Raw genomic sequence first — 27880 nt, 5'->3', positions numbered from 1 at the left:
TGACCCTAGGTCAGGTAGGATTACCTATTGAGTTTAAGCATATGAATAAGCAAAGGAAAAGAAACTTACCAAGATTCTCCTAGTAATAATGAGCCAACCAAAAGAAGCCCAGCTTGAGAATCGAGAACCTTTGGAGTCCAAATTGTAGTTTGGTGAAATATCTTCAGTGATGGATTAGGCCTAAGTCCCATAGAAAAAGGGTGTTAGAGAGGGTGAGAGTCCTATTATGCTTGGATCCTATCGTACCATGAGACTCTATCTATGAGTCAGGTTGTAAATTTCATCCAAGGCTGAATACGAGTGAGAGACCAATAGTGAAGAAGTATTACGAGGGAAAGATGAAAAGGATTTTGAAAAAAGAATCAAAGAGTGCTTGAAATTATTGAAAGGAAAATGGATGGGGGACGATGATGCAACCCAATTAGATGTGGAATGGTGAGAGCCAGTCTATTGATTGGCTTAGGGCATGGACTAACATGTGTTGTAGTGGCTACCTAACCATGGGCTCTCGATATGCCCATGGAGACATTGTCACTATGATCATGGAATGCAACACATATCATTTCAACATGCCTTGACACTCGTGTGCTCCTAGCATCAGCCTACAAGCTCCCTATCTAGCTTGTTTTAAAACGTAGCCCAAAAAGTGTGACGTGTGCAAGTTAACATGCTAGATAACCTATTAGGTGCAAGGAAGTTGGTTGGCAAGATCCCTCATAGGTGTACCACCGACCGACCTTAAGCTTTTGAGAAAAGTTCGAGTGTGATCTTACCTGTTGAGGTGAGCTATGCTTGAGTGGGGCTAAGATATGGGAAACTCTAGTGGAAGCCCATAATGATATTGATGTGTAAATCATTCATCTAACTTGGGTATAGGGGTGAAAGACTAATTGAACCATCTAGTAGCTAGTTCCCTCTAAAGTTTCCTTTAGGATAGATGGAGCCTTTAGCGAGTTCTATTAGGTAAAGCCATGGTTAGAGGCATTGGGGCACACTGCCCTCAACCTATTCTCAAACATAAATAAGTAGGATGATGTAGCTACTTCATTGAGATGCTTCATGGAATTGAGACCTCCAAGTGGGCCATTTTTGGTAAGTAGACCTGGCGACATAGGATGAACTAAAAGTTGGGTTACAGTGGCTAATTATGTGCTACCCTAGAACCCTCAAAGGTGTTGGTCGATTAAGACAGTAAGACAGTGATCATAGAAGTCAAAATCCTCTAAAGAGTGTGTAACAACCCACTTATCAAATCAACTAGCCTCGAATATAAATGGCACTTAAGCATGTGACCTATACTAGATCATCGAGGCAAGGGTGAAGCTCTAATGAGTAGGAGGGTATGATGGTTGTTGCAAAACTCAGTACGCAAGCTTGTGCAAAGAGACTGTCAGTGCAGATCTTGGTGGTAGTAGCAAATATTCAAATGAGAACTTTGAAGGCCAAAGAAGAGAAAGGTTTCATGTGAACAACACTTGCACATAGGTTAATCGATCCTTAAAGATGGGTCCAACATAAGCTTTGAAAGGAAATTGAGTTAAAATTCCTAGACTAGGACACAATGGCTAACAGCAGCATTAGGGATTCCAAAAACATCGATGGGGGCTTCAAGAAGAGTTATCTTTTCTATTTAATGACCTGCCCACCCTAGAAACAACTCAATTGGAGGTAGGTTCCATTGGCTAAAAGAGTAACACATGTCACATTATGTCCTGTTTGCCCTAGCAGCCCTTGAAAATATGGAAGAGTGAGTGCTATTCATGCCCAGTTGTACTCATAATTGCATGGGTTTCCAAATTGAACAAGCTCTAGTCGATGAAACAATGTAGGTAAGGGAAGTCAGCAAAATGGATCGCTAACCTTGGAAAAATGATTGGCTTTGAGGGTTGGGCATAAAGGTCATAGTCTTGAACCTTTTGGCTACCAATGCACTACTCAAGTTGCCCTCACAGTAAGAGCAATTCGATCCATGTAGGCTGAGGGATGGACTAGGAATGGCTCCCTTGGGGGCCTTCCCCATGTGATGAATAGTCAACTCAAAACTGGTATAGACTAGGGGAATTTGACTATTTAATTAAAACAAAGCATTGTGATGGTCCCTAGGGATGCTCACTCAATGTGATTTTTGCCCAGTGCTCTAAATGTCAAAGTGAAGAATTTCAACCAATCATAGGTAAATAGTGGGTGTAATATAACTCTTTTGAGGTAGCCAAATGCCTCTACATCTAATTAGTGACATACATGAGTGGATTAACAAGATTCCCATTGTCCCTGTTGACTATCCAACAAAACCATAACCAAGGGAATAGGCTTAGCATAACCAACAGGAAAGAAGACCTAATTGAGCTTGACTCTAGTCTAACTTTGTGAAATAACTTGAGAGGTGTAGGATAAGTGGGAGCCCTCTGATGAAATTGAAATACCATTTCTATTAATGTTATTTTACTTATTTCATGGATCGAGGTGGGGCACAACCCTTTTTTTGGACATAAGGCTAGCCTCGGTCGGTCAATCTAGGCAGAAGACATTGTCATGTGGGGAGTTTGCTGGGGTAGCACATCTATTAAATGATAACACAGGTGTTCTATGATAATCTCAACGAGAACAAGAATCTCATGTGGAATAAAAGGGAAAAGGCTAATTTCATTCTAATTTCCAATACAAATATGAACCATGAAAACATGGCCTATCGATCTTTTAGACTTTCAAAAATTGAAGCTAGTGGCATTAGAAAAGTTACCATAGGGATAATTAGCTTGTGGCAACGAAGTATGCATTAGCGACATTGCTTTTTGATCTTTCGATGTTAGCTCTTGCCATCATTGTGAAGCAGAATTCTTTAAGTGTTGGATTGTTCACCCACCAATATGAAATGTGAGCTATGTTTAGACTATTGTGAGATACATTAGTTTTACCTTATTGATAGCAATGTTGCAATAGTAATTCAACCTAGAATGAGAAGAACTGTTGATTCGCATAATTGGTCATCGTGCTTAGTTAAAAAGCTAGGGGTAAGAAGCTGTCATGCGCTGGATTATGATTGAATGCCTCTAAGTCAAAATCTAGGCTAGAAGTGATGCATGTGCCCATCATCCAATTGCCGACCTACAGCATGGATGTATGGCCCCCAAGGGCATGTGTCATAGGTGCAGCCCCTGCTGCGGACAAGCTATGTAAGCCTCATTGGAGCTCAATTCCTACTGAGCCACGAGTAGAATCCTTGCAGATGACTTAAATATGCAATGGGGTATTGTAAGTGACAGAGTAACCTTGCTGCTATAATCCATTGAGATTCAATCCTTTGTCGCTTCGATTCATCCCTCCCCCCACACACTCATCAAAGTCCTCTCACTTCATTTTTTTACACTACATCCCTCTGGGTTGCAGATGAATAATGTTTTCCATTGCAACTGATTTAGTCAGGTGATGAAATCCTTTCTTCGTGCTTCCAAGTAAATGAGGATCAAATGCCCTTGGTATTTGTTATAGGGCTGGGCTGGCCCTTAGTGAGGGCACTTGCCTCAAACTCTATCAGCACACATTGTCCCTTAGTGTAAGTTCTTACCTTGAACACCATCAATAGCATCCAGCCTTTGGTTGGTGTGGGCTATCGCATCCAACACCATCGATAGATGCAAGACAATTGTTACCTCAGGCACCATCAGTAGATGTTGGCCCTTTGGTATGGGATGTTGCCTAGGACACCATTACAAGATGCTAGCACTTGGCACAGGTACTTACCTCTACCACCATCTATGTAAGTGGGCCCTTGGTGTAGGTTGTTACCTTGAACACCTTTTTGGTAGATGTTGGCACTTGACGTGGCATGTGTACCATAACCCCCCCATCCAAGACACTTCTTTGCCTCTCGATTGCTATTGGCACTAAATGATGCTCGATGCATATGTCATAAGCTCTAGTTTTAAGCCAAACTCTATGCGGCCTTAGACAGGGAATTGACTCCATTTGCCTGAGTCAGCATACAAAATTCAAGTGCTTAGCATAATTCTAGCTCATCAAAGATTGTGTTATAGTATTGGGCCTTCTAGAAACCCATATATACTGCTCCTCCTATGACTATATTCAAGCATGCTCACACCTAGGTTTGGCCATGTTCTCACACCTCGATCATTAGTGCTTGCACTTGGTTCTGACTATGTGTTAGTGCATCATTCACCAATGCATGCACCTAGGCCTGGCTCAATCCTACTAAACCTAGACACCATGCCTGAGCTTCTAGAGTCTTGATGACTATCGATACCACTAGTCTAGGCTAGTTCCTCATGATCTAGCCCTCTAGTAAGCTTTAAGTCCTGGTCCCCCTGGCTATTAGACCTTGTCTCACTAGAGCTAGAATTGCTCCTCGATTTAGAAAGAACCCCTAGACTAGTACTAGCTTGTAGACTGTGACACATGCACATGCTTTGACCACCATCGAGACATGTTAGCCTTTGGACTCAACACATGCTTTGACCACTATCAACACATGTTGGCCTTTTGTGTGGGTAATTCCCTCAAATACCATTGGCACATGTTGGGCCATGCATCATGTGTGGGTATCCTAGCATCGGCCATGCACCATGCACACCATAACTAGGTAATAGGTGGATTCAAGCACATATTTATATTTCGACCATGCCAATGCCATTTTAATGGCTTGCAAATTTATATAAGTGCTCACTAGTGCTTGCACATAGGCTTGGCTCAATTTTACTAAACATAAACACTATGCTTAAGCCTCAGAGTCTTGATTACTACCAATACCACTATTCTAGGCTAGTTCCCTATGACCTAGGCCTCCAATAGGCCTCAAGGCTTAGTCCCCTTAGTTGTTAGACCCTATCCTACTAGAACTATAATTGTACCTTGTCTTGAAAAGAACCCCTAAACCTGACTATCTTGTAGACTAGACATATGCACATGCCTCGACCCCCATTGGGACATGTTAGCTCTTGGTCTTAGCACATGCTTCAACCATTGGCCTTTTGTATGGGTAGTTCCCTCAAATACCATTAGCACATGTTGGGCCATGCATCATGTGTGGGTATCCTAGCATCGGCCATGCACCATGCACACCATAACCAGGTAATAGGTGGATTCAAGCACATCTTTATATTTCGACCATGCCAATGCCATTTTGATGGCTTGCAAATTCATATAAGTGCTCACTAGTGCCTGCACATAGGCCTGGCTCAATTCTGCTGAACATAAACACTGTGCTTAAGCCTCAGAGTCTTGATTACTACCAATACCACTATTCTAGGCTAGTTCCCTATGACCTAGGCCTCCAATAGGCCTCAAGGCTTAGTGCCCCTAGTTGTTAGACCCTATCCTACTAGAACTATAACTACACCTTGTCTTGAAAAAAACCCCTACACCTGACTATCTTGCAGACTAGACATATGCACATGCCTCAACCCTCATTGGGACATGTTAGCCTTTGGTCTTAGCACATGCTTCAACCATTGGCCTTTTATATGGGTAGTTCCCTCAAACACCATTGGCACATGTTGGGCCATGCATCATGTACGGTTATCCTAGCATCGGCCATGCACCATGCACACCACAACCAGGTAATAGGTGGATTCAGGCACATCTTTATATTTCGGCCATGCCAATGCCATTTTAATGGCTTGCAAATTCATATAAGTGCTCACTAGTGTCTGCACATAGGCCAAGCTCAATTCTGCTGAACATAAACACTGTGCTTAAGCCTCAGAGTCTTGATTACTACCAATGCCACTATTCTAGGCTAGTTCCCTATGACCTAGGCCTCTAATAGGCCTCAAGGCTCAGTCCCCCTAGTTGTTAGACCCTATCCTACTAGAACTATAACTGCACCTTGCCTTGAAAAAAACCCTTACACTTGACTATCTTGCAGACTAGACATATGCACATGCCTCGACCATCATTGGGATATGTTAGCCTTTGGTCTTAGCACATGCTTCAACCACCATCGGCACATGCTAGGCCATGCACCATGCGTATGTATCATGGGCCTGGGCCATGCACCATGTGCACCACGATCAAGCAGTAGGTGGATTTAGGCACATCTTATTTCTGTAAAGGCAATGCCATTTTTTTGGCTTGTAAAATCATATAAGCGCTCTCCAATGCCTGTGCTTGGGATTGTCTCAATTTTACCAAACATGAACACCATGTCCTAGCCTCTAGAGTCTTGATTATTACCCATACCATTATTCTAGGCTAGTTCCCCATGACCTGGGCCTCTAATAGGCCTCAAGAGCAAGTCCTTGTGGCTGCTCAACCCTATCTTGCTGGAACTAGAATTGTCCCTCAACTTAAAGAGAACCCTTAGGCTTAGACTAGTTTGCAGACCATTACACATGCACATGCCTTGACCACCATCGAGACATGTTAGGCCTTGGTTTTAGCACATGCTTTAACCATCATCAGTACATGCTGGCCCTTTGTGTGGTAGTTCCTTTGAACACCATCAGCACATGCTAGGTCATGCTATCTTAGGCTCGAGCCATGAACCATGGGAACCACAATTGAGTGGTAGGTGGGTTCAAGCAATTTGTACATTTTTGCTAAGCCAATGCCATTTTTATAGCTTCTAAATTAATATAAGTGCTTACCAACACTCGCACTTGGTCCTAGCTCAATTTTGCCAAACTTGAAAACCATGCATGAGCCTTTGGAGTCTTGATCACTACTCATACCACCATTCTAGGCTAGTTCCCCATGACCTAGGCCTCTAGTACACCTCAAGGCTTGGTCCCCTTAGTTGTTAGACCCTATCTCGCCAAAACTGGAATTACTCATTGACTTAAAAAGAACCCATGGGCTTGGGCCAGCTTGTAGATCATGACACATGTGCATGCCTCGACCACCATCATCACCCAATTACCCTTAGTGCATATGTCATGGTCTGTAAGCTAGTCTAGACCTAGGGGTTTTTTCCAAGTTGAGTAGCAGTACAAGTTCTAATGGGATAGAGTCTGATAGCTTACAAGACCAGGCCATAAGGTGTGTTAAAGGTTCAAGTCACATGGAACTAGCCTAGAACAATGGGACGAGTACTGATTGAGACTTTAGAGGCTTAGAAAAGGGGATAAGGTTAGACAGGATTAAGCTAAGCCCAGGGACGGGCACTAGTGAACAATGGGTGGGCACCTAGTTAAACCCAAGCAGAAGTACTAATGATCGAGGTGAGGGTGCATGGTCAGGCCCAAGTCTTGGCAGCATGAACACAGTCCTAGAAGGATTATATTTAGGGGCTTCTAAAAGGCCTGGTGCTTAGCATGATTTTAGCAAGTCAAAGATTGTGCAATAGCACCAAATCCTTCAAAATTAAGGATTGTAATCTCTAGAGTTTAAGAATGTATTTTAGGCTCTGATTATAAGGGGGACTTAGCTATAAAGAGAGAGTCCCCCATCTTTATTACGTACACATTAGAACCATTGAGTAATAACATCTATACTCTTGCCTTAAACTTTCTGTTGTTCTTTTAGCCTTTTTTCAAACACTTATTATGCCTTTTTGTTTTGTAATGTACTAGGCAACCAACCCCATAGTCTAGAGTGATCGTGTATTGTTTCTTATGTTAGACTGATCTGAGATGTAGAAAAGTTTATTCCCCTATTATGGAGCTATGCGGTCTTGGAGCTTGAGTCTCAGCCTATGACAAGTTGTATCAAAGTCTAATTTGGAGGAGCTAGAAGTAGGTAGCAGAACTAAATACCAGGGGGTATCAAAGCCTGGATCAAACTAAAGATGGTGACTAGAGCCTTGGTTCAAAGTGTGCAACAGATCCCTACTCATGACATGAGGACCCAGAGTTGTCGTAACAGCTAAAGTTAGTGTGAAGAGCCAAAGTTAGCATTGGTGCAAGTTGGGGGACTTGTATGCGGGCATCCTAGTGTGGTGTGTAAGCACTGTGGTAAGTTGTGCAAGCATGTTTTGGGCTATAGCATGTTTAGGGAAAACCAGATAAGAGGCTAAAGAAAGGTGCTTGAAGAGTGCCCACCTACAGACAAGTAGGGGAAAACTTTAGAAAGATATGTTCCAACAAGCACTTGATTAGCAAAGTGTGGGAGGCTATTTTACAAATAATAGATTGGTTCAGAGATGTTGATGAATAAGGCACTAGAGAAGTTCATGCAATGTAATGAGGCATTAGAGTCCATGGTGACAACCTTGTGAGAAGAGCTAGCTAGGCTCAAGGTTGACCATGCTACATTACGAGCTACTATGGTTGCTAATGCAAGCTTATGACCGAAAGTAAAGGTGCCTAAGCATTTTATTAATAGACTAATCCATGGGTCAAGGTCAAGCTATAATGAAAAGCCATTCAAGAGTTAAGTCAGGCTAGAGTTGCTATAGAATCATTAACTCAGGTTGAGTGCACCAAGTTTCCAAAGCCAAAAAAAAAGGGAGAGTGAGGGAGACACCGATTGTAATTCTTTAAGAGAGGAAAAGGCTATGAGGAAGCCTAGATTTAGCAAGATTGACAAACTATCGACAAAGGCATAAGGCCCATGAGTTGCTATTTTTATGCCAATCCACATTGGGTTAGGGAGTGCCTCAAGCTTTCAACCATCAAACGGGAAGAGAGGTTGTCCAAAGGCAAAGTGGCAATGGTAAACAACCCTAGAAAGGGCCCAACAAGGAGCAACTAGGTGCTAGTCGAGACTACTAAGGGATTGGGACCTCTCAAAAAGATGATAAAGGGAAACCAATGGCAACAGAGTGCCACAGTATGAGTTCCACAGTACAACCAAATTTCTCACAAGAGAGGGTGCCATAGATAACTCAAAAAAAGCATCAAATGTGTCAACAATATGGGTTAAAAGGACCAACACCTACACCTAGGCCTGGCTCAATTTTGCTAGACCTAAACACTATCCCTGAGCCTTTAGAGTCTTGATCACTACCCATACCACAATTCTATGCTAGTTCCCCATGACCTGGGCCTCTAACAGGCCTCAAGGCCTAGTCCCTCTAGTTGTTAGACCTAGTACCACTAGAACTACAACTGTTCCTTGACTCGAAGAGAACCCTTGGGCCTAGACACCCCCCCGGCCCCCCTCCCAATCGTCGGAACCCCAATGCCGCCGGTCAGGTTCTCCGACGGTACTCCGACGATGCTCCGACGATGCTCCGACGATGCTGTCCCGAGTGAAAAAAATGTGGCACCAGCACATGCTGGAGCCAAGCATGTGCACCGTGGCTCAAAATCGAACTTCGGCCAAGGCCTCGACCATCAATGGCACATGATGACGCATGGTGATGGCACATGCATCGACCATCATCGGCATAGGCTGCCCTTTGGTACGGGCACTTGCCTCGACCGCCATCGACACAAGCTGGGCCCTGGTGTGGGTTGTTGCCTCGATCACCATCGGCACATGCTGAGCCTTGGTGCGAGTGGTTGCCTCGAGCACCATCGATAGACCCTGGGCCCTGGTGCGGCCGGTTGCCCCGATACCCAACGTCATACACTGGGCCCTGGAGCGGGCAGTTGCCTCGATCACCATCGGCACAAGCTGGGCCCTGGTGTGGGCGCTTGCCTCGACCATTATCGGCACACGCTGGGCCCTGGGGCGGGCGGTTGCCTTGACCACCATCGGCACACGCTGGGCCCTAGTGCGGGCGGTTGCCTCGATCACCATCGGCACACGCTGCGCCCTGGTGCGAGCGATTGCCCCCAGCACCATCGGCACACGCTGGGCCCTGGTGCGGGCACTTGCCTCGACCACCATCGGCACACGCTCGACCCTGGTGAGGGCGCTTGCCTCGACCACCATCGGCACACGCTGGGCCCTGGTGCGGTCGGTTGCCTCGAGCACCATCGGCACACGCTGGGCTCTGGTGCGGGCGGTTACCTCAAGCACCATCGGCACACGCTGGGCCCTGGTGCGGGCGGTTGCCTCGACCACCATCGGCACACCCTGGGCCCTGGTACAGGCGGTTGCCTCGATCACCATCGGCACACGCTGGGCCCTGGTGCGACAGGTTGCCTCGAGCACCATCGGCACACGCTCGGCCCTGGTGCGGGCGGTTGCCTCGAGCACCATCGGCACACGCTGGGCCCTGGTGCGGTCGGTTGCCTCGAGCACCATTGGCACACGCTGGGCCTTGGTGCGGACGGTTGCCTCGAGCACCATCGGCACACGCTGGGCTCTGGTGCGGGCGCTCGCCTCGACCACCATCGGCACACGCTGGGCCCTGGTGCGACAGGTTGCCTCGAGCACCATCGGCACACGCTGGGCCCTGGTACGGTCAGTTGCCTCGAGCACCATCGGCACACGCTGGGCCCTGCTGCGGGCGCTTGCCTCGACCACCATCGGCACACGCTGGGCCCTGGTGCTGCCGCTTGCCCCCAGCACCATCGGCACACACTGGGCGTTGGTGCGGGCGCTTGCCCCCAGCACCATCGGCACACGATGGGCCCTGGTACGGGCGGTTGCCTCGAGCACCATCGGCACACGCAGGGCCCTGGTGCGGGCGGTTGCCCCGAACACCATCGGCACAAGCCGACCCTTGGTATGGGCTCTTGGCTCGACCACCATCAGCACACGCTGGGCCCTGGTGTGAGCGGTTGCCTCGAACACCATCGGCACACGCTGGGCCCTGGTGCGGCCGGTTGCCTCGACCACCATCGACACACGCTGGGCCTTGGTGCTGGCGCTTGCCCCCAGTACCATCGGCACACGCTGGGCCTTGGTGTGGGCGTTTGCCCCGACCACCATCGGCACACGCTGGGCCCTGGTACGGGCGGTTGCCTCGACCACCATCGGCACACGCTGGGCCCTGGTGCGGGCGGTTGCCTCGAACACCATCGGCACAAGCTGACCCTTGGTGCGGGCTCTTTCCTCGAGCACCATCGGTACACGCTGGGCCCTGGTGCGGTCGGTTACCTCGAGCACCATCGGCACACGCTGGGCCCTGGTGCAGGCGGTTGCCTCGAGCACCATCGGCACACGCTGGCCCTTGGTGCGGGCTCTTACCTCGACCACCATCAGCAGAAGATGGCCCCTACGTCGAACACCATCGACACATGCCTGGCCTTGGTGTGGGCACATGCCTCGAGCTGGTACGGGCGGTTGCCTCGACCACCATCGGCTCGCGTTGGCCCTTATTGCGGGCACATGCCTCGACCACCATCGGCACCTGCGCACCCTCGGTGTGGGATTTGCTTGTTTGAAAAAAGTGTCCCCGTTTCAGACATTTTAACGTCTACTAGTAGCATATCTGTAAAATCTCTAATGCTCTTTAGGGGGTGGTGGTCCGGCACCCCCTCTCCCCCCCACGGGGGGAGTAGGTGTGCGCGATGGGCCTCCCATTGCGTGCACCTCGGCCAACGTCCCTTGAGCGAAATACAGGGCGTGCATGCCTTCTGGCGATTTTTGTCCGGCGACTGGTTGCTCCGGTGACTGGCAGGCGCCCATGGCCTCGATCGGTTGGCTTGCATGTGAAAAAAGAGAGCTGAGCTCCAACCCGTGCACGCGGCGGATGCTGCCCTAGACCCCAAACCAAGTCCCTGAATCGGGCAACGGCTCCCTGGGGTGGTGCGAGCAGAAGCTGCTGTTGCGGGCTTGGCCCGGCCAAGTCTCTCGGTATTTGACGGTCTCGCGGTCCCTTCTCGTCGGCCACAAAAATGCCTTGGCCTCGACGAGGCCGTGCACGCAGCCGATGCTGCCCGAGACCCCCGGAACAAGTCCCTGAATCGGGCAACGTCCCCCTGGGGTGGTGTCAGCGGAGTTCGCTCGTGCGGTCTCGGCCAGGCCAAGCATTGGTGGTATCGCACCTTTGTTGCCTATCGGATGGCAGGGGCAGTCTCGTGGCCCTTGCTCGTGTTATTCTCGTGCCAAGCGGTTGTGGCGTGGCCTCGCACGTCGTTTCCTCCGCTCGCTCGTCGAGTAATCGATCGGGTGGGTTATGGACCGACGCGCGTGGATGCTGCCACTTGTACGCAATGGGCATATGAGTGGTGCTATGGTTGTGCGTGTTGGCAGGCTCCGTGCTCGATGCATCGAACTGTCGACCCGTCATCCTCTTCAATCTTCCCTCGTGCGGTCGTCGTACCCCGGGGGCGCGATCGGGATCCTGTGCTGCATACCTGAATCGATGGAAACCGGATGTCTCGCCATCCCTCATCCGTCTCGTGTGCCGAGGGGCCACGGGTCGGACGTCAATCGTGGCCGGTGTCCCAAGCGTGCCACCCAATCCTCTGTGGCCGCATTGGTGCATCGGCGTTCGATCGTGCTCTCGAATGCGGAACGTTTAGCGGGCACGGGCTCTCGGCCCCCGTTCGTCCGATGCTATGCATTTCATGTGCTCGACACGCACGACGCTTGCGCTCCGCGTCGGGCTCTCTCTGCCGCTCGGTCGGTGCGTCGAGCCTACGCGGTGCCAACGTCCCGAAGGAATGCTACCTGGTTGATCCTGCCAGTAGTCATATGCTTGTCTCAAAGATTAAGCCATGCATGTGTAAGTATGAACTAATTCAGACTGTGAAACTGCGAATGGCTCATTAAATCAGTTATAGTTTGTTTGATGGTATCTATTACTCGGATAACCGTAGTAATTCTAGAGCTAATACGTGCAACAAACCCTGACTTCTGGAAGGGATGCACATGCTTTAATCACCATTAACATAAAATGACCCTCAGTGCATGCATATGCCTCGACCATTATCGAGACTTATTAGCCTTTTGTCTTGGCACATATTTCAATCAGCATTGGCATAAGTTGGCCTTTGTGCAAGTAGTCCCTCAAACACCATTAGCACATGCTGGGACATGCATTACATGCGAGTATCCTAGGCTTAGGCCATACACCATGTACACTATAATTGAGCAGTAAGTGGGTTCAAGCACATTTTTGTATTTTTGCCATGCCAATGCCATTTTTATGGCTTGTAAATTCATTTAATGGTTGCCTAAGCTTTCATGTTAAGTTTCATGGTAAGATGATTTGTTTTCTATTTTTCATGATGTTTGGAATTTTTTACAGTTTAAGATTTTTTAAAATTTTTTTAAAAGGAGTTTTGGCCCTAAATTCTGTACATGATGCTTGTATTTTTGTTGGCATTCACAAAAAAGTTAGCTGAAAAATTGAAATGTAGTAGATTTTGTGGCCATTTGGAAAATGCATCCCCATTTTAGACACTTGAATGGCTACTGCCTATGAACTTGTAAAAGCTCTTATGCTATTTAAGGAGGTATGAGTTGTTAAGGTTCCTTGAGGGATAGGGGAGCAATATAAGGGCCAAGGACTAGTACCCATCACATATCATGTGCACACACCCCTGGCCTTCCACCCTCAATCGTCATAACCCTTAATGCCATCGATCAGGTTCTCTGATGATGCTTCAAAGATTGTGCCTTAGGTAAAAACACATGCTCGAGTTAGCATGTGTACTGTGGCCTAGAATTAAACTTTAGCCAAGGCCTTGACCATCAACGGCACATGTTGGCACATGGTGTGGGCATATGCCTTGACTATCATCGACACAAGCTGTATTTGGTATGAGCACTTGCATTAACCACCATCGTCACAAACTGGCCTTTGGTATGGGCACTTGCCTCGACCACCATTGGCACATGCTAGCCCTTGGTGTGAGCACATGTCAACCCTTGGTGCAAGCATATGCCTCGATTAGCATTGGCACAATTTGGACCTAATGCGAGCACATGCCTTAATTAGCATCGGTAGAAGATGGCCCTTAGTATAGGCAGTTGCCTCGAACACCATCAGCACATATTGGCCCTTACTACTATCACTTGCCTCAAACATCATTAGCACATGCTAGGCCTTGGTGAGGGCACATACCTTGACCACCATCGGCACAAACAGACCCTTGGTGCAGGTTATGCCTGTTTGAAAAAAGTGCCCCCATTTTAAACCCCTTAATGTTTACTACCAGTACATCTATAAAATCTCTCATGTTCTTTAAGTGTTCATGATGAGCCTGTCATTATGTACATTCATGGTAACATCCTTAGAGCAAAATCTAGGCCATGCATGCCTTTCTACCATGTTGTTTGATGACTGGTTGCTTTGGTGACTCATAGGCACCCATGGCCTTGATTGGTTGGCATGAATACGTAAAAAGGGCTTAGCTATGCCAAGCTCAAGCCCATGCTTACAGTTGATGCTACCCCAAACCCCAAACCAAGCCTTGAATTAGGTAATGGCACTTTGGGTTAGTGCAAGTAGAAGCTACAGTTGCAGGCTTGGTCTAGCCTAGTCTATCGAGTATTTGGCAATATCATGGTCTTTCTTCATCGACCATAAAAATGCCTAGGCCTAATAGAGCTCGTGCCTGCAACTGATGCTGGCCAAGGCCCTAGGAACAAATTTTTGAATCAGCCAATGTCTTCTTTGGATGGTGACAATAGAGTTTGTATGTACAATCCTGGTCAGACTAAGTATTGGGGGTGTATGCCATTGTTGCCTATTAGATGGCAGAGGTAGTCCCATGGACATTGCTTGTGTTTCTCCCATGCCAAGCAATTATGGCATGGCCTTGTACGTTGTTTCATCTACTCACTCATCAAATAATTGATTGGGTGGGTTATAAACTAGCGTGCGTAGATGCTACCACTTGTAGTAATAGGCATAAGAGTGGTGCTATGATTGTGCATGTTAGTAAGCTCTGAGCTTGATGCATCAAACTGTTCACCTATCATCCATTTCAATCTACCCCTATGTGGTCATCATACCTTGGGGGTGTAATTAGGATCCTATGCCACATGTCAAAATCAATGGAAATCGAATATCTTGTCATCCCTCATCAATCTTATGTCCTTAGGGGCTACGAGTTAGTCCTCAACCATTCCTCATGACCCAATTATGCCATTATTGCCTATTGGATAGTAAGGGTAGTCTTATGGACGTTGCTTGTGTTTTTCCTATGCCAACCAGATGTGGCATGGCCTCGTACATTGTTTCATCTGCTTGCTCATCAAATAATTGATTGGGTGGGTTATAGACCAGTGTGTGTGGATGCTACCTTGTAGTAATAGGCATAGGAGTGGTGCTATGGTTGTGCATGTTGGCAGGCTCCAAGCTTGATGCATCAAACTATTGACCCATCATCCATTTCAATCTACCCCTATGTGGTCATCATACCTTGGAGATACAATTAGGATCCTATGCCGCATATCGAATTAATGGAAACTAGATGTCTTGCCATCCCTCATCAATCTTATGTCCTTAAAGGCTACAAGTCAAAACTCAATCATGCCTCATGACCCAATTATGCCACCCAAACTGCCATGGCTACATTGGTGCACTGGTGTTCGATAATGCTCTTAGATGTGGAGCATTTTGTGGGTGTGGGCTCTTGACCTTGCTCATCTAATGCTATGCATTTTATTTGCTTAACATGCAAGATGTTTGTGCACCATGTTGGCTCTCTTCGCTACTTAGTTGGTGCATTGAGGCCTATGTGGTGTTATAAACTAATTGAGATAATGAAACTGTAAACGACTTATTAAATTAGTTATAGTTTATTTAATGGTATCTACTACTCAGATAACCATAGTAATACTAGAGCTAATACATGCAGAAACCCCAACTTCTAAAAAGGATGCATTTATTAGATAAAAGGTCGACACGAGCTTTGCTCGTTGTTTTAATGATTCATGATAACTTCATGGATTGCATGGCCTTTGTGCTATGCTAGCAACACATCATTCAAATTTTTGCCTATGATGTTTCGATGCTAGGATTGTGGTCTATTATGGTGGTGATGAGTGATGGAGAGTTAAGGTTCGATTCTGGAGAGGGAGCCTGAGAAATAGCTACCACATCCAAGAAAGGCAGTAGGAGCAAAAATTACCCAATCTTGACACAGGGAGTTAGTGACAATAAATAACAATATTGAGCTTTATGAGTCTAGCAATTAGAATTAGTAAAATCTAAATCCCTTAGCAAGGATCCATTAGAGGGCAAGTTTGGTGCCAGTAGCCATAGTAATTCTAGCTCCAATAGCACAAATTTAAGTTGTTACAGTTAAAAAGCTCATAGTTAGAGCTAGGGTTAAGTCATCTGGTCTACCTTACAATAAGCATCGGTTTACTTGTCCCTACTACTAGGATGTGCCCTTAGCCTTAACTGGCTGGGTCATTCCTCTGACATTGCTACATTAAAGAAATTAGAGTGCTTAAAATAGGCCCTTGCTTGTATGCATTAGCATGAAATAACATCATAGGTTTTAGTCCTATTGCATTGGCCTTCGAGATCAGAGTAATGATTAACAGAGACAATCAGGGACATTTGTATTTTATAGTCAAAGGTGAAATTCTTAGATTTATAAGAGACAAACAACTACAAAAGCATTTACCAAGGATATTTTTATTAATCAAGAATGAAAGTTGAGGGCTAAAACATGATCAGATACCATCCTAGTCTCTACTATAAATGAAGCCAACCAGGGCTAAATGGATGTTACTTTTAGGACTCTATTGGTACCTTATGAGAAATCAAAGTCTTTGGGTTTTAGGGAGAATATGGTCGTAAGGCTAAAACTTAAAAGAATTGATAGAAGGGCACCATTAGGAGTGGAGCCTATAGCTTAATTTCAGTCAACACAGAAAAACTAACCCGGTCTACATATAGTAAGGATTGACAGATTGAGAGCTCTTTATTGATTCTATGGGTGGTGGTGCATGGCCGTTCTTAGTTGGTGAAGTGATTTGTCTACTTAATTTTGTTAATGAATAAGATCTCGACCTACTGACTAGCTACGTGGAGGTGATTCTTTGTGGCTAGCTTCTTAGAGGGACTATGGTCATTTAGGCCAAGAAAGTTTGAGGGAATAATAGGGCTATGACACCCATAGATGTTTTGGGCTGCTCATACATTACACTGATGTATTAAACAAGTCTATAGCCTTAGCTGATAGGCTCGAGTAATCTTTGAAATTTCATCATGATGGGGATAGATCATTGCAATTATTAGTCTTCAATGAGAAATTCCTAGTAAGCGTGAGTCTTTAGCTCATGTTGACTATGTTCTTGCCTTTGTAGACACCACATATTACTCTTACCGATTGAATGGTCTAGTGAAGAGTTTGGATCATAGTGATGTGGATGCTTCGTTGCTAGAGAAGTTGTAATAAGTCCATTGAATCTTATCATTTAGAGGAAGGAAAAGTTGTAACAAGGTTTTCATAGGTGAAACTATAAAAGGATCATTGTTGAAACCTATTTATCGAATGACCTGCAAATGCATTAATGAAACACCAAGGGATGAGGGTGCCTTTATGCCCTAACCCTTTTTTAGCCTCATGCATGTGTAGCGGTTGATTCATTTTACTTTCTAAGTGGGTGACATGATTGGTATCATTGCCTGTGGCTGAATAATGAACCCATGACATGAATCACACCAAGGAACCCTAATGAAAGAAAGCATGTGTACCATTACCATCCCATTTACGATGTGTGTGAGGGCAACATCATGACTTTTTCTATCGTGAAAAACCAAAATGACTATTTACAATAGATATCTTGGCTCTTTCTATCATGAATCAATGAAAAATGTAGCAAAATGGGATACTTGGTGTGAATTACAAAATCCCATGAATCATTGAATCTTTGAATGCAAATTGCTTCCCATTCCATTAGGCCAAGGGCACGTCTACCTAGGTGCCATGCATTGTTGCCCTTCTACCCCTTGCCCATTGGGCTTTTGGTGAAGGGGTAAAAGATGGCCTCCCATGATCTCATTGATTATGGTTGGCCCAAAAGTGAGTCTTTGGCAATGATAGCACCAACCATTAGTGGTAAAGCTCTCGATGTGCCTCATCTCCTATGACATGCACTCATTGTCTATCTAGACCCCATCAGGCCCCTTGCATCGCTCGGTCAATGCTTACATCACCACCTTAGGTTAGGCAAGATTACCCATTGAGTTTAAGCATATCAATAAGTGGTGGAAAAGAAACTTACCAAGATTTCCCTAGTAATGGCAAGCAAACTAGGAAGAGCCTAGCTTGAGAATCGAGCACCCCTGTATTCGAATTACAGTCTAGAGAGGCATCTTTACTGGCGGACCAGGCCTAAGTCCCCTAGAAAGGGGCACCAAAAAAGGTAAGAGCCTTATTGTGCCTAGACCCTGTCCTACAATGAGGTGCAGTCTGTGAGTCAGGTTATTTGGGAATGCAACCCAAATTGAGTAGTAAATTCTATCCAATGCTAAATACAGGTAATGACCGATAGCAAAAAAGTACCACAAAGGAAAGGTGAAAAGGTTTTTGAAAAGAGATTCAAATAGTGCTTGAAATTGTTATAAGGGAAGTAAATGGGGGTTGGCTATGCACTTTGGTCAGACATGGAATGGTGATAGTCAGTTTGTAGATTAACTCGAAGCATGGACTGATGCAGGTCATGGTGGCGGCCTAAGCCTAGGCTTTTGATATGCCTATGGAGATGTCATTTTTGTAATTATGGAATGCAACACAAGTCATCTTAGTGTGCCTTAGCACTCACATGCTCCCGACATTGGCCAGTAGGCTCCCCATCCAACCTATCTTGAAACATGAACTAAGGAGTTTGACATGTGTGCAAGTCAACAAGCTAGAAAACCCATAAGGTGCAAGGAAGCTAATTGGTGAGATCCCTCATGAGTGTACCACTGACTGACCTTGATTTTCTAAGAAGGGTTTGAGTGTAAGCATGCCTATTGGGATTGAAAAGATAGTGAATTATGCTCAAGAGGGTAAAGCTAGAGGAAACTCTGATGGAGGCCTACAGTGATATTAACATGCAAATCATTTGTCTGACTTAAGTTTAGGGGTGAAACACTAATCGAACCATCTAGTAGCTAGTTCCCTCTGAAGTTTGCCTCAAGATAGTAGAAGCCCTTAGCAAGTTCTATCGGGTTAAGCCACTAATTAGAGGCATCAACAGTGCAATGTTTTCAACCTACTCTCAAACTTTAAATAGGTAGGATGGTATAGCTACTTCATTGAGCCATGCCATAAAATCGAGAGCTCTAAGTGGGCCATTTTTGGTAAGCAAAACTGGCAATAAGGGATGAACTGGAAGCTAAGTTATGGTGACCAACTGCATGCTAACCTAGAACCCATAAAGGGTGTTGATCGATTAAGATAGTAAGATGGGGGTCATGAAAGTTAAAATCCACTGAGTGTGTAACAACTTACCTATCGAATTAACTAGCTTAAAAAATGGATGGCATTTAAACGTATGACCTATATGCAACTATCAAGGTAAGGGAAAAGGCCAAGCCCCAATGAGTAGAAGGGCATGGTGGTCACTACAAAGCCTGGGGCATGAGCCCCATGGAGTAGCTTTGGTGCAGATCTTAGTGGTAGTAGCAAATACTCAAATGAGAACGTTAGATGTTAAAAAGGGGAAAGGTTCCATGTGAATTGCACTTGCACATGGGTTAGTCGATCCTAAGAGATGGGGGAAGCCTATCCGTTAGTGTGTCCAATGTGAGCTTTAAAAGGGAATTAAGTTAAAATTTTTGAACCAGGATACATAGGCTGACAGTAATATTAGGTAGTCTAGAGTTGTTGGAGGGGGCCTTGGGAAGAGTTGTCTTTTCTATTTATGGCCTGCCCACCCTAAAAATGGCTCAGCCAGAGGTAGGGTCCAGTAATCAAAAAAGCATCACAAGTCACATGGTGTTTGGTGTACCCTCAACAACCCTTGAAAATCTGGAAGACTGAGTGCTCTCCATGCCCGGTCATATTCATAATCACATCACTCTCCAAAGAGAAAGTCAGCAAAATGGATCCATAACCTCAAGAAATGGATTCGCTTTAAAGGCCAGGCATGGGGTCTTAATCCCAAACTCATTGGCTGTCGATGCACTACTTGAGCTGCTCTCATGGCAACAGTGGGTCGTTGTGTGCTGATTAAGGATGGACTTTGAAAGGCTTCCTTGAAGGCTTTCCCTGGGTAATGAATAGTCGACTTAGAATTGATACAGATAAGGGGAATCTAACTATTTAATTAAAACAAAGTATTACAATGGTCTCTACGAATACTCATGTAATGTGATTTTTGCCCAGTGCTCTATATGTCAAAGCGAAGAACTCAACTAATTGAGGGTAAATGACAGGACTAACTATGACTCTCTTATGGTAGCCAAATGCCTTGTCATCTAATTAGTGAGCACATGAATGGATTAACACAATTCCATTGTTCCTATCTACTATCCAATGAAACCACAATCAAAGGAATGGGCTTGGCAGAATCAGCAGGGAAAAAAGACTCTATTCAGCTTGACTCTAGTCCAACCTTTGGAAATGAATTGAGAGGTGTTATATAAGTGGGAACCCTAAGTCAAAATTGAAATACCACAACTTTTAACATTATTTTACTTATTCCATGAATCAAAGGCAGGGCAAAACCCCTTCTATTTAGCTTAAAGCCAACCTTGATCGATCGATTAGGGTAAAAGACATTATCAGGTGGGGAGTTTGGCTAGGGTAGCACATCTGTTAAAAGATAATGCAGGTGTCCTAAGATGAGCTCAATGAGAATAGAAATCCCATATGGAACAAAAGGATAAAAGCTCATTTGATTTTGATTTCCAGTAGGAATAAACTATGAAAGCATGGCCTGTTAATCTTGTAGACCTTCAGAATTTGAAGCTAGAGGTGTCAAAAAAGTTATTAAAAAGATAACTGGCTTATGATAGACAAGTGTTCATAGTGATGTTGCTTTTTGATCCTTCAATGTTGGCTCTTCTTATCATTGTGAAGCAAAATTCACTAAGTGTTGGATTGTTCACCCACCAATAAGGAATGTGACCTAGGTTTACACCATCATGAGATAGGTTAGTGTTACCATGCTAATGGTAGCATCAAAATAATAATTCAACCTAATACGAGAGGAATCATTGATTTGCACATTTACTTATCCCACTTGGTTGAAAAGCTAGTGGTATGAAGCTACCTTGCACTTGATTATGATTGAATGCCTCTACATTAGAATCTAGGTTAGAAGTGACACATGCATCCGTCTCTCAACTATCAACCAGTAGTAGAGGCCTATGTCTTGAAGAGCACATGTCATAGGTGTAGCACCCCGTAGCAAACAAGCCATATGGGCCTCCTTGGAGCTCAATTCCCATCGAGTGGTGGGAAAAATCCTTTGTAGATGACTTAAATACATGATAGGGTATTGTAAGTGGCAGAGTGGCCTTGTTGCCATGATCCATTGAGATTCAACCTTTTTGTTGCTTGATTCACCCCTCCCCCCACCATAGCCACTGAAGTCCTCTCACTTTATTTTTTTTTTCACCACACCTCACTAGGTTTGGGGATGAATGGTGTTTTCCATTGCAATTGATTTAGTCGGGTGATGATGTCCCTTCTTTAAGCATACAAGTAAATAATAATTAAATGCTCTTGGTATTTGTTACAGTGATGGGATCACTTTTGGTATAAGAACTTACCTCAAACTCTATTGGCACATGCTGGCCCTAATGCAGGTTGTTACCTTGAGCACCATCGATAGCATTTGGCCCTTGGTTGGTGTAGGCAATTGCATCCAACACCATCTACAGATGCTAGCCCCTTAGTGTGAGATGTTACCTTGGACACCAAACCTAGATGTTGGCACTTGCCTTGACCATCATTGATATAAGTGGGCCCTTGTTATGGGTTGTTGCCTTAAACACCTCTTTGGTAAATGCTGACACTTGGTGTAGCATGCGTACCATGAACCTCCCACCCAAAGCACTTGTTTGCCCCTCGATTACCATTGACTCTAAATGATGCTCAGTGTATAGGTTATATAGGCTCCAATCTCAAGCCAAACTCCATGCAGATTGACCCCATCTACCTAAGTTAACCTACAAAACTCAAGTACTCAGCATAATTCTAGCTTGTCAAAGATTGTGTTACTGTGTTAGGCCTTCTGAAGCCCTCAAATATGGTCCTCCTAGGACTGTGTTCAAGTGGGCCCATACCTAGGTATGACCATGCACCCTCACGTAGGCCTGACCATGCACTCACACCTTGGTCATCAATACTCGCACTTGGTTCTGACTATGTGCCTACGCATCGCTCATCAATGCCTGCACCTGCGCATGGCTTAATTTTGCCAAATTTGAACACTGTGTATAAGCCTTTGGAGTCTTGGTCACTGTTCATACCACGTTTTATGCTAGTTCCTCATGACCTAGGCCTCCTATAGGCCTTAAGGCTTGGTCCCCCTGATTGTTGTACCTTGTCTCGCTAGAACTCGAACTACTCCTTGACTTGGAGAGAACCCTTGGGCTAGGACCAGCTTGTAGATTGTGACACATGCATATAACTCAACCACCATCGAGATAAGTTGGCCCTTAGTCTTAGTGCATGCTTCAACCATCAACGGCAAATGTTGCCTTTTTGTGTAGGTAGTTCCCTCAAACACCATTGCAACATGCTGGGCTGTGCACTATGCAAAGGTATCCTATGCTCGGGCTATGCACCATGTGCACCACTATCGGGCAGTAGGCAGGGTCAAGCACATCTTCAAATTTCTACTATCCTAATGGCATTTTTATGGCTCATAAATTCATATAAGCACTCACCAATGCCCACACTAAGGCCAAGCTCAATTTTACCGAACATAAACACTATGCTTGAGCCTCTAGAGTCTTGATCACTACCCATACCACTGTTCTGGGTTGGTTCCCTATGACTTGTGCCTCCAATAGGCCTCAAGGCTTAATCCCCCTAATTGTCAAAACCTATCCCACTAGAACTAGAACTGCTCCATGACTTAGAAAAAATCTTTAGGCCTGGACCAGCTTGCAGACCGTGACACATGCACATGCCTCATCCACCATTGGGACATGTTAGCCATTGGTCTCGATACATGTTTTGACCACCACTAGCACACGTTAGGTCACACACCACATGAGAGTATCCTGACCCAAGCCATGCACCTTTTGTACCATAATCAAGTAGTAGGTGGGTTCAAGCACATCTTCATATTTCTACCATGCCAATGCCATTTTTATGGCTTGTAAATTCATATAAGCACTCATTAGCAACCACACTTAGGCCTGGCTCAATTTTTCCAAACATGGACACTATGCCTAAGCCTCTAGAGTCTTGAACACTACCTATACCATTATTTTATACTAGTTCCTTGTGACTTGGGCCTCATTAAGCCTCAAGGCCTGGTCTCCATGGCTATTAGACCCTATCCCATAAGAATAAGGATTGCTCCTCTACTCAAAAAGAACCTTTGGACCTAGACTACCTTGCAAACCATGACACATGCACATTCCTCAACCACCATCAACATCAAATGACCCTTGATGCATGTGTCATAGATCATGCAAAAGTTCAAGACCAAGAGGGTTATGTGACGAGACTTGCTTATGATGATATGGGTAATGAACTAGGAAGGATTGAAACAGAGGCTGTAAAGGCACTTACTTTACCAAAGTGTGTGGGTCAAGCCAAGGCCAGTGTGTAGGAGTGCACTCAAGGTAAGTTGCATAGTGATAGGGATGAAGGCTATTCATTGGAAGTTTTAGAAAGCCCTAAGATGTGGCACAAGCATTCTGGCATAGAAAGGCCTAGAACCACCTGGAGATAGGCTAGGCTTGCAAGCATGGAAACTTTTAGATCAACCTAGAGATAGGCCAAATGGGTGGGCATGAAAGGGCTAGAGAAGCTTGGAGGCAAGAGAGGTGTAAGGGCACTGAAGGTTTCAGAAGGATTAGGCACATGCACAATGATGGACATTATAGAACCTAGATGAAGAAGCCTCTAGAAAGCTCTAGTTACAAGTAGAGTGGCATCAAATGGAGAATGCTTTGGAACTAGCTAGGCATGAGCACTTAAGGGAAGTGCCTAAACTTTTCCAAACCAAAGGGCACAACAGGGAAACTAAAACTAGTAGACCTCTAGAAAGGCCTTAGCCAACCTTATTAGAGCCTGGGCACCCTATAACTGTCTAGAAGGCCTTTAATGGACATACACTTGGATTCAATCTAACCATAAATGCCAAGGGGGCTCAAGTATAAATAGACGAGTCTCCCCCTGATTTGTACATAAGCCATAATCAAGTGACAATAAGAGAAGCAAGAGTATAAAGCATTAAGGACTTAGGCCTTGAGAGCCTTTGTAGAGAACACATAAGGACTGTGTTCCAAGAGTAAGTGTACATACCCCATCAAGTAAATAAACTACTCTTGCCTTAACCATTTCCTTCCTAGCTTTTTCCTAAACTCCTAGGAGGTTTGTCGAGTTTCAATACAAGTGCATAGCACAAAGAGTCAATTAAGGGCTGACTTAGGCATACGGACGATAGTTTCCTACCTAAGGTCGCACAGTAGCTAGGTATGTAGATGGTAGTTTCCTGGGCTATGCACCATGCAATCCAAGATCAGTTAGTAGGTAGGTTCAGGCACATCTTTATATTTTTGCCATGCCAATGCCATTTTTATGGCTTGTAAATTCATATAATGGTCTTCTAAGCCTTCATGGGATGTTTCATGGCAAGATGAACCATTTTTTATTTTTCATGATTTTTAAAATTTTTTATGGTTTAGGATTTTTTAAAATTATTTTAAAAGTTTTGGCCCAAAATTTGGTATACATGATCTTTGTATTTTTGTTGGCATTTACAAAAAAATTTAGCTAAAAAATCAAAGTACGAAAGATTTTATGGCCATTTGAAAAAAGCATCCCTATTTCAAACATTTGAATTGTTATTAGATGTGAACTTGTAAAAGCTCTTATGCTTATTAAGGGGGGAGAGTTGTCAAGGTTCCTTGGGGGATAAGGGGCCAATATAAGGGCTGAAGATAGCACCCATCACACATCATGCACTCACCCTCTAGCCCACCACCGTTAATTATTAGAACCCCCAATGCCACCAATCAAGTTCTCTGATGATGCTTTAGTGATGGTGCTATAGGCAAAAGAATGTAGTGCCAGCACATGCCTGAGGCCAACATGTGCATCGTGGCCCAAAATCAAACTTTGGCTAAGGCCTCAACCATTAATAGCACATGCTATTGCATGGTGCGGGCACATGCCTTGATCACCATTAGCATAAGCTGGCCTTTCGTATGGGCACTTACCTTGATCACCATTAGCACAAGCTGGCCCTTGGTATCGGCACTTGCCTTGATCACCATTGACACATGCTAGCTTTTGGTATAGGTACATGCATCGATCTGGCCCTTAGTGCAGGCATATACCTCGATCAACATCAGTACATGATGGCCTTTGATGCGAGCAATTACCTCGAACACTATCGGCACATGCTGGGCCTTGGTACCGACATATGCCTTGACCACTATTGGCACCTATGGACCTTTAGTGCAGGATATGCCTATTTGAAAAAGTGTCTCCATTTCAGACACTTTAATGTCTACTATTGAAATATTTGTAAAATCTCTCATGCTTTTTAAAAGGTGATTATTTGGGCACCCCTTTCCTCTCCATGAAGGGAAAAGGTATGCATGATAAGCTTGTCATTACATACATCCACAGCAACATCCTTGGAGCAAAATCCAAGCCATGCATGCCCTTTAGCTGTGTTGTTAAGTGACTGGTTGCTCTAGTCACCTGCAATTGTCCATCACCCTAATCGATTGGCATGCATTAGAAAAAGGCTTAGCTATGCCAAGTTCATACCCATGCTTACAACTGATGTTTCCCTAGACCCTAGACCAAGCCTTTAAAATGGGTAATGGCTCTTTAAAGTGGTGCAAGTAGAAGCGGCGGTCACAAGCTTGGTCTGGCCAAGTCTTTTGGGTATCTGGCAACCTCGTGGTCCCTTCTCATCAACCACAAAAATGCCTTGGCCTAGCCAAGCCAATGCATGTGTCATGGGTAGGGGGCTAAAGTTTAGCACCTGTGTAGCCTTAGGTTGGAAACTATCATCCATCTGCCTAAGTTAGCCTTTTTCTCCAACTTTGTGCTGAATGCTTATGCTGTGCACTCCATTGGCTCTCTAGCAGCTTGACAGAAAGCTAGGAAGGAGAGTTAAAGCAATTGTATTTCTATTTACTTGACATTATGTATAATTACTCATTGTCCTTACAATGACTCCTATGTCTATCCCCAAGTCTCTGTGTATGGCTAAGTTTAAGACTTGGTTTTTTTAACTTTTCTCTTGTTGTTGCTAACTTCTTACAAATGAGAGGAAAGACCTTTATTTATACTTAAGTCTCCCTAGCACAAATAGCCTTTACTGATCCAAGTGTATGGCCATCATATGCCCTTTAGTCTATTGCATAGTCCTTAGACACTTCCTAGGTTGGCTAAAGCCTTTGTAAAATCTAGCTGGTTCTAGGCTCCCTATTGAGCCTCATGTTTAGAAGTGTCTGGGCACACTAGTTGAGTGCCCATGCCTAGTGGGTTCTAGAACATTCCCCATTTAATCACTATTCTACTCAGAGCTAGGGCCTTCTAAAGCTTTCTCATTCGAGCACTACAGTACCTATTGCTATTCCTACACATGGCCCTTCTAGAACCTTTAATGGCCATGCACATGGCCTACCTCTAGGCTTTTCTATACTCTTCTGCACTTGTGTGCCTAGCCTATCTTTAGGCTAATCTAGAGCCTTTTGTGCCTACCTTCTCGTGCCACTCTTCTGAGGCATTTTAGATTTTTCCAATGAGTAGTCCCTATTCTCAGTACTAGGCTGCTCAGCTTATTATACTCTTGCACCTTAGCCTAGGCCCTAGCTTGCTCACTGAACCTAGTATGTGCCCTTAAAACCTTGGTCTCAATCCTTCTAGGTCTTTCACCTACACTAATTTGAAAAAGCTTAGTCTATCAACTAACTTGGCTTAAGACTTTGTGCACAGACCATGACATTCTCTCAAACTTGTCAGATCGATGTCCCACTCTTGTCTTAATGGTCTTTGGCACACAATGGTTCTTGGTACATGATGGTTCTTAGTACAACATCATAGTCATCCCTTGTTCTGGTCATAATCCCAATATGGTTCTTATGAAACCAATGCTTGTCAAATTGAGTAGTGCCTTAATTGGTGACATGCCATTACCCTCTCTTCGTGCTCAATTGGCCCTTTGGGGGATGCAGCACCTGTATCACATAGGCTTCTGTGATCCTAGCTTGTTGAACCATGCAATGCCTCTATGCCTAAAGTGCCATTACCCTCTTCTCTACACCATAGGGTCCTTACCCTTTTCTCACACTTAATGGGCCTTTTTAGGTGTACAGTGCACAAGTGTAGGGTGTCCATACTCATGTCTAGGCCATTACCCTTTCTTTAACAAACCATCCATCTTTAGGGACGGTGTCACCTATACCTCCACCTTAACTAGGCAACATTAGTAAGATACATCAAAGTGGTGCTTACCTTAGTAGCATCGTCTTGTATACTCGTGGCCTAGAAGTACTACTCCATCCCCTGTAGATAATTGTCTACTTTCTTGGTTATCTTAGTCCCCTTGAAATCCTTAGGTTTGGGAATCTCCACACATGTCTTAGACACTCCAATAATCATGCCATTCCCAATGGTTGTCTTGCAAGTAGCAAACTCCCCCTTGAGCTCCTCCATCTCCTTGTGCATGGTCTCTACCTGGGCCTCTAAGGCTTCATTCCTCTAGGTGATCATGTTAATGGCCTCATTCAGAGCCACTTACAACTCACTTTTGAGCTCTTCCTCCATGGAGTCTAATGCCTCGATGTGAGTTTCAACCTCGTCAAGCTTCTCCTTCACATCGCCCACTGTCACCTCTACCTTAGACAGCCTCCCATCCATGGTAGACTACATGTCCCTCGAACTAGCTTTCTTCCCTCTTCCACAGCCTTACTCCTAGGCCTCTGGTTGTTGGCTACCAACATACTCTGGGTTGCCATTTCTATAAATGCCTTGAGTGTAATCTAAACATCACCGAATAGAACCTACATAAAACCTACTCTGATACCAACTATCAT

The 27880-nt window shown here is 44.9% G+C and overlaps 5 pseudogenes; 4 read left to right on the top strand and 1 right to left on the bottom strand.

The window, feature by feature from the left end:
* On the top strand, window positions 1-3318 carry LOC149514839 (25S ribosomal RNA; annotated as a pseudogene).
* LOC149514835 (uncharacterized) lies at window positions 2251-21514 on the bottom strand (annotated as a pseudogene).
* LOC149514838 (18S ribosomal RNA) lies at window positions 15323-17177 on the top strand (annotated as a pseudogene).
* Window positions 17468-17631, top strand: LOC149514837 (5.8S ribosomal RNA; annotated as a pseudogene).
* LOC149514836 (25S ribosomal RNA) lies at window positions 17860-21203 on the top strand (annotated as a pseudogene).
* Window positions 21515-27880: the final 6366 nt, after the last annotated feature.

This window comes from Durio zibethinus, chromosome 15 (assembly GCF_047325235.1).
Source record: "Durio zibethinus cultivar Kanyao isolate XHJ-2024 chromosome 15, ASM4732523v1, whole genome shotgun sequence".
Lineage (NCBI taxonomy): Eukaryota > Viridiplantae > Streptophyta > Magnoliopsida > Malvales > Malvaceae > Durio > Durio zibethinus.
This window is presented reverse-complemented; position numbering and strand designations above follow the sequence as displayed.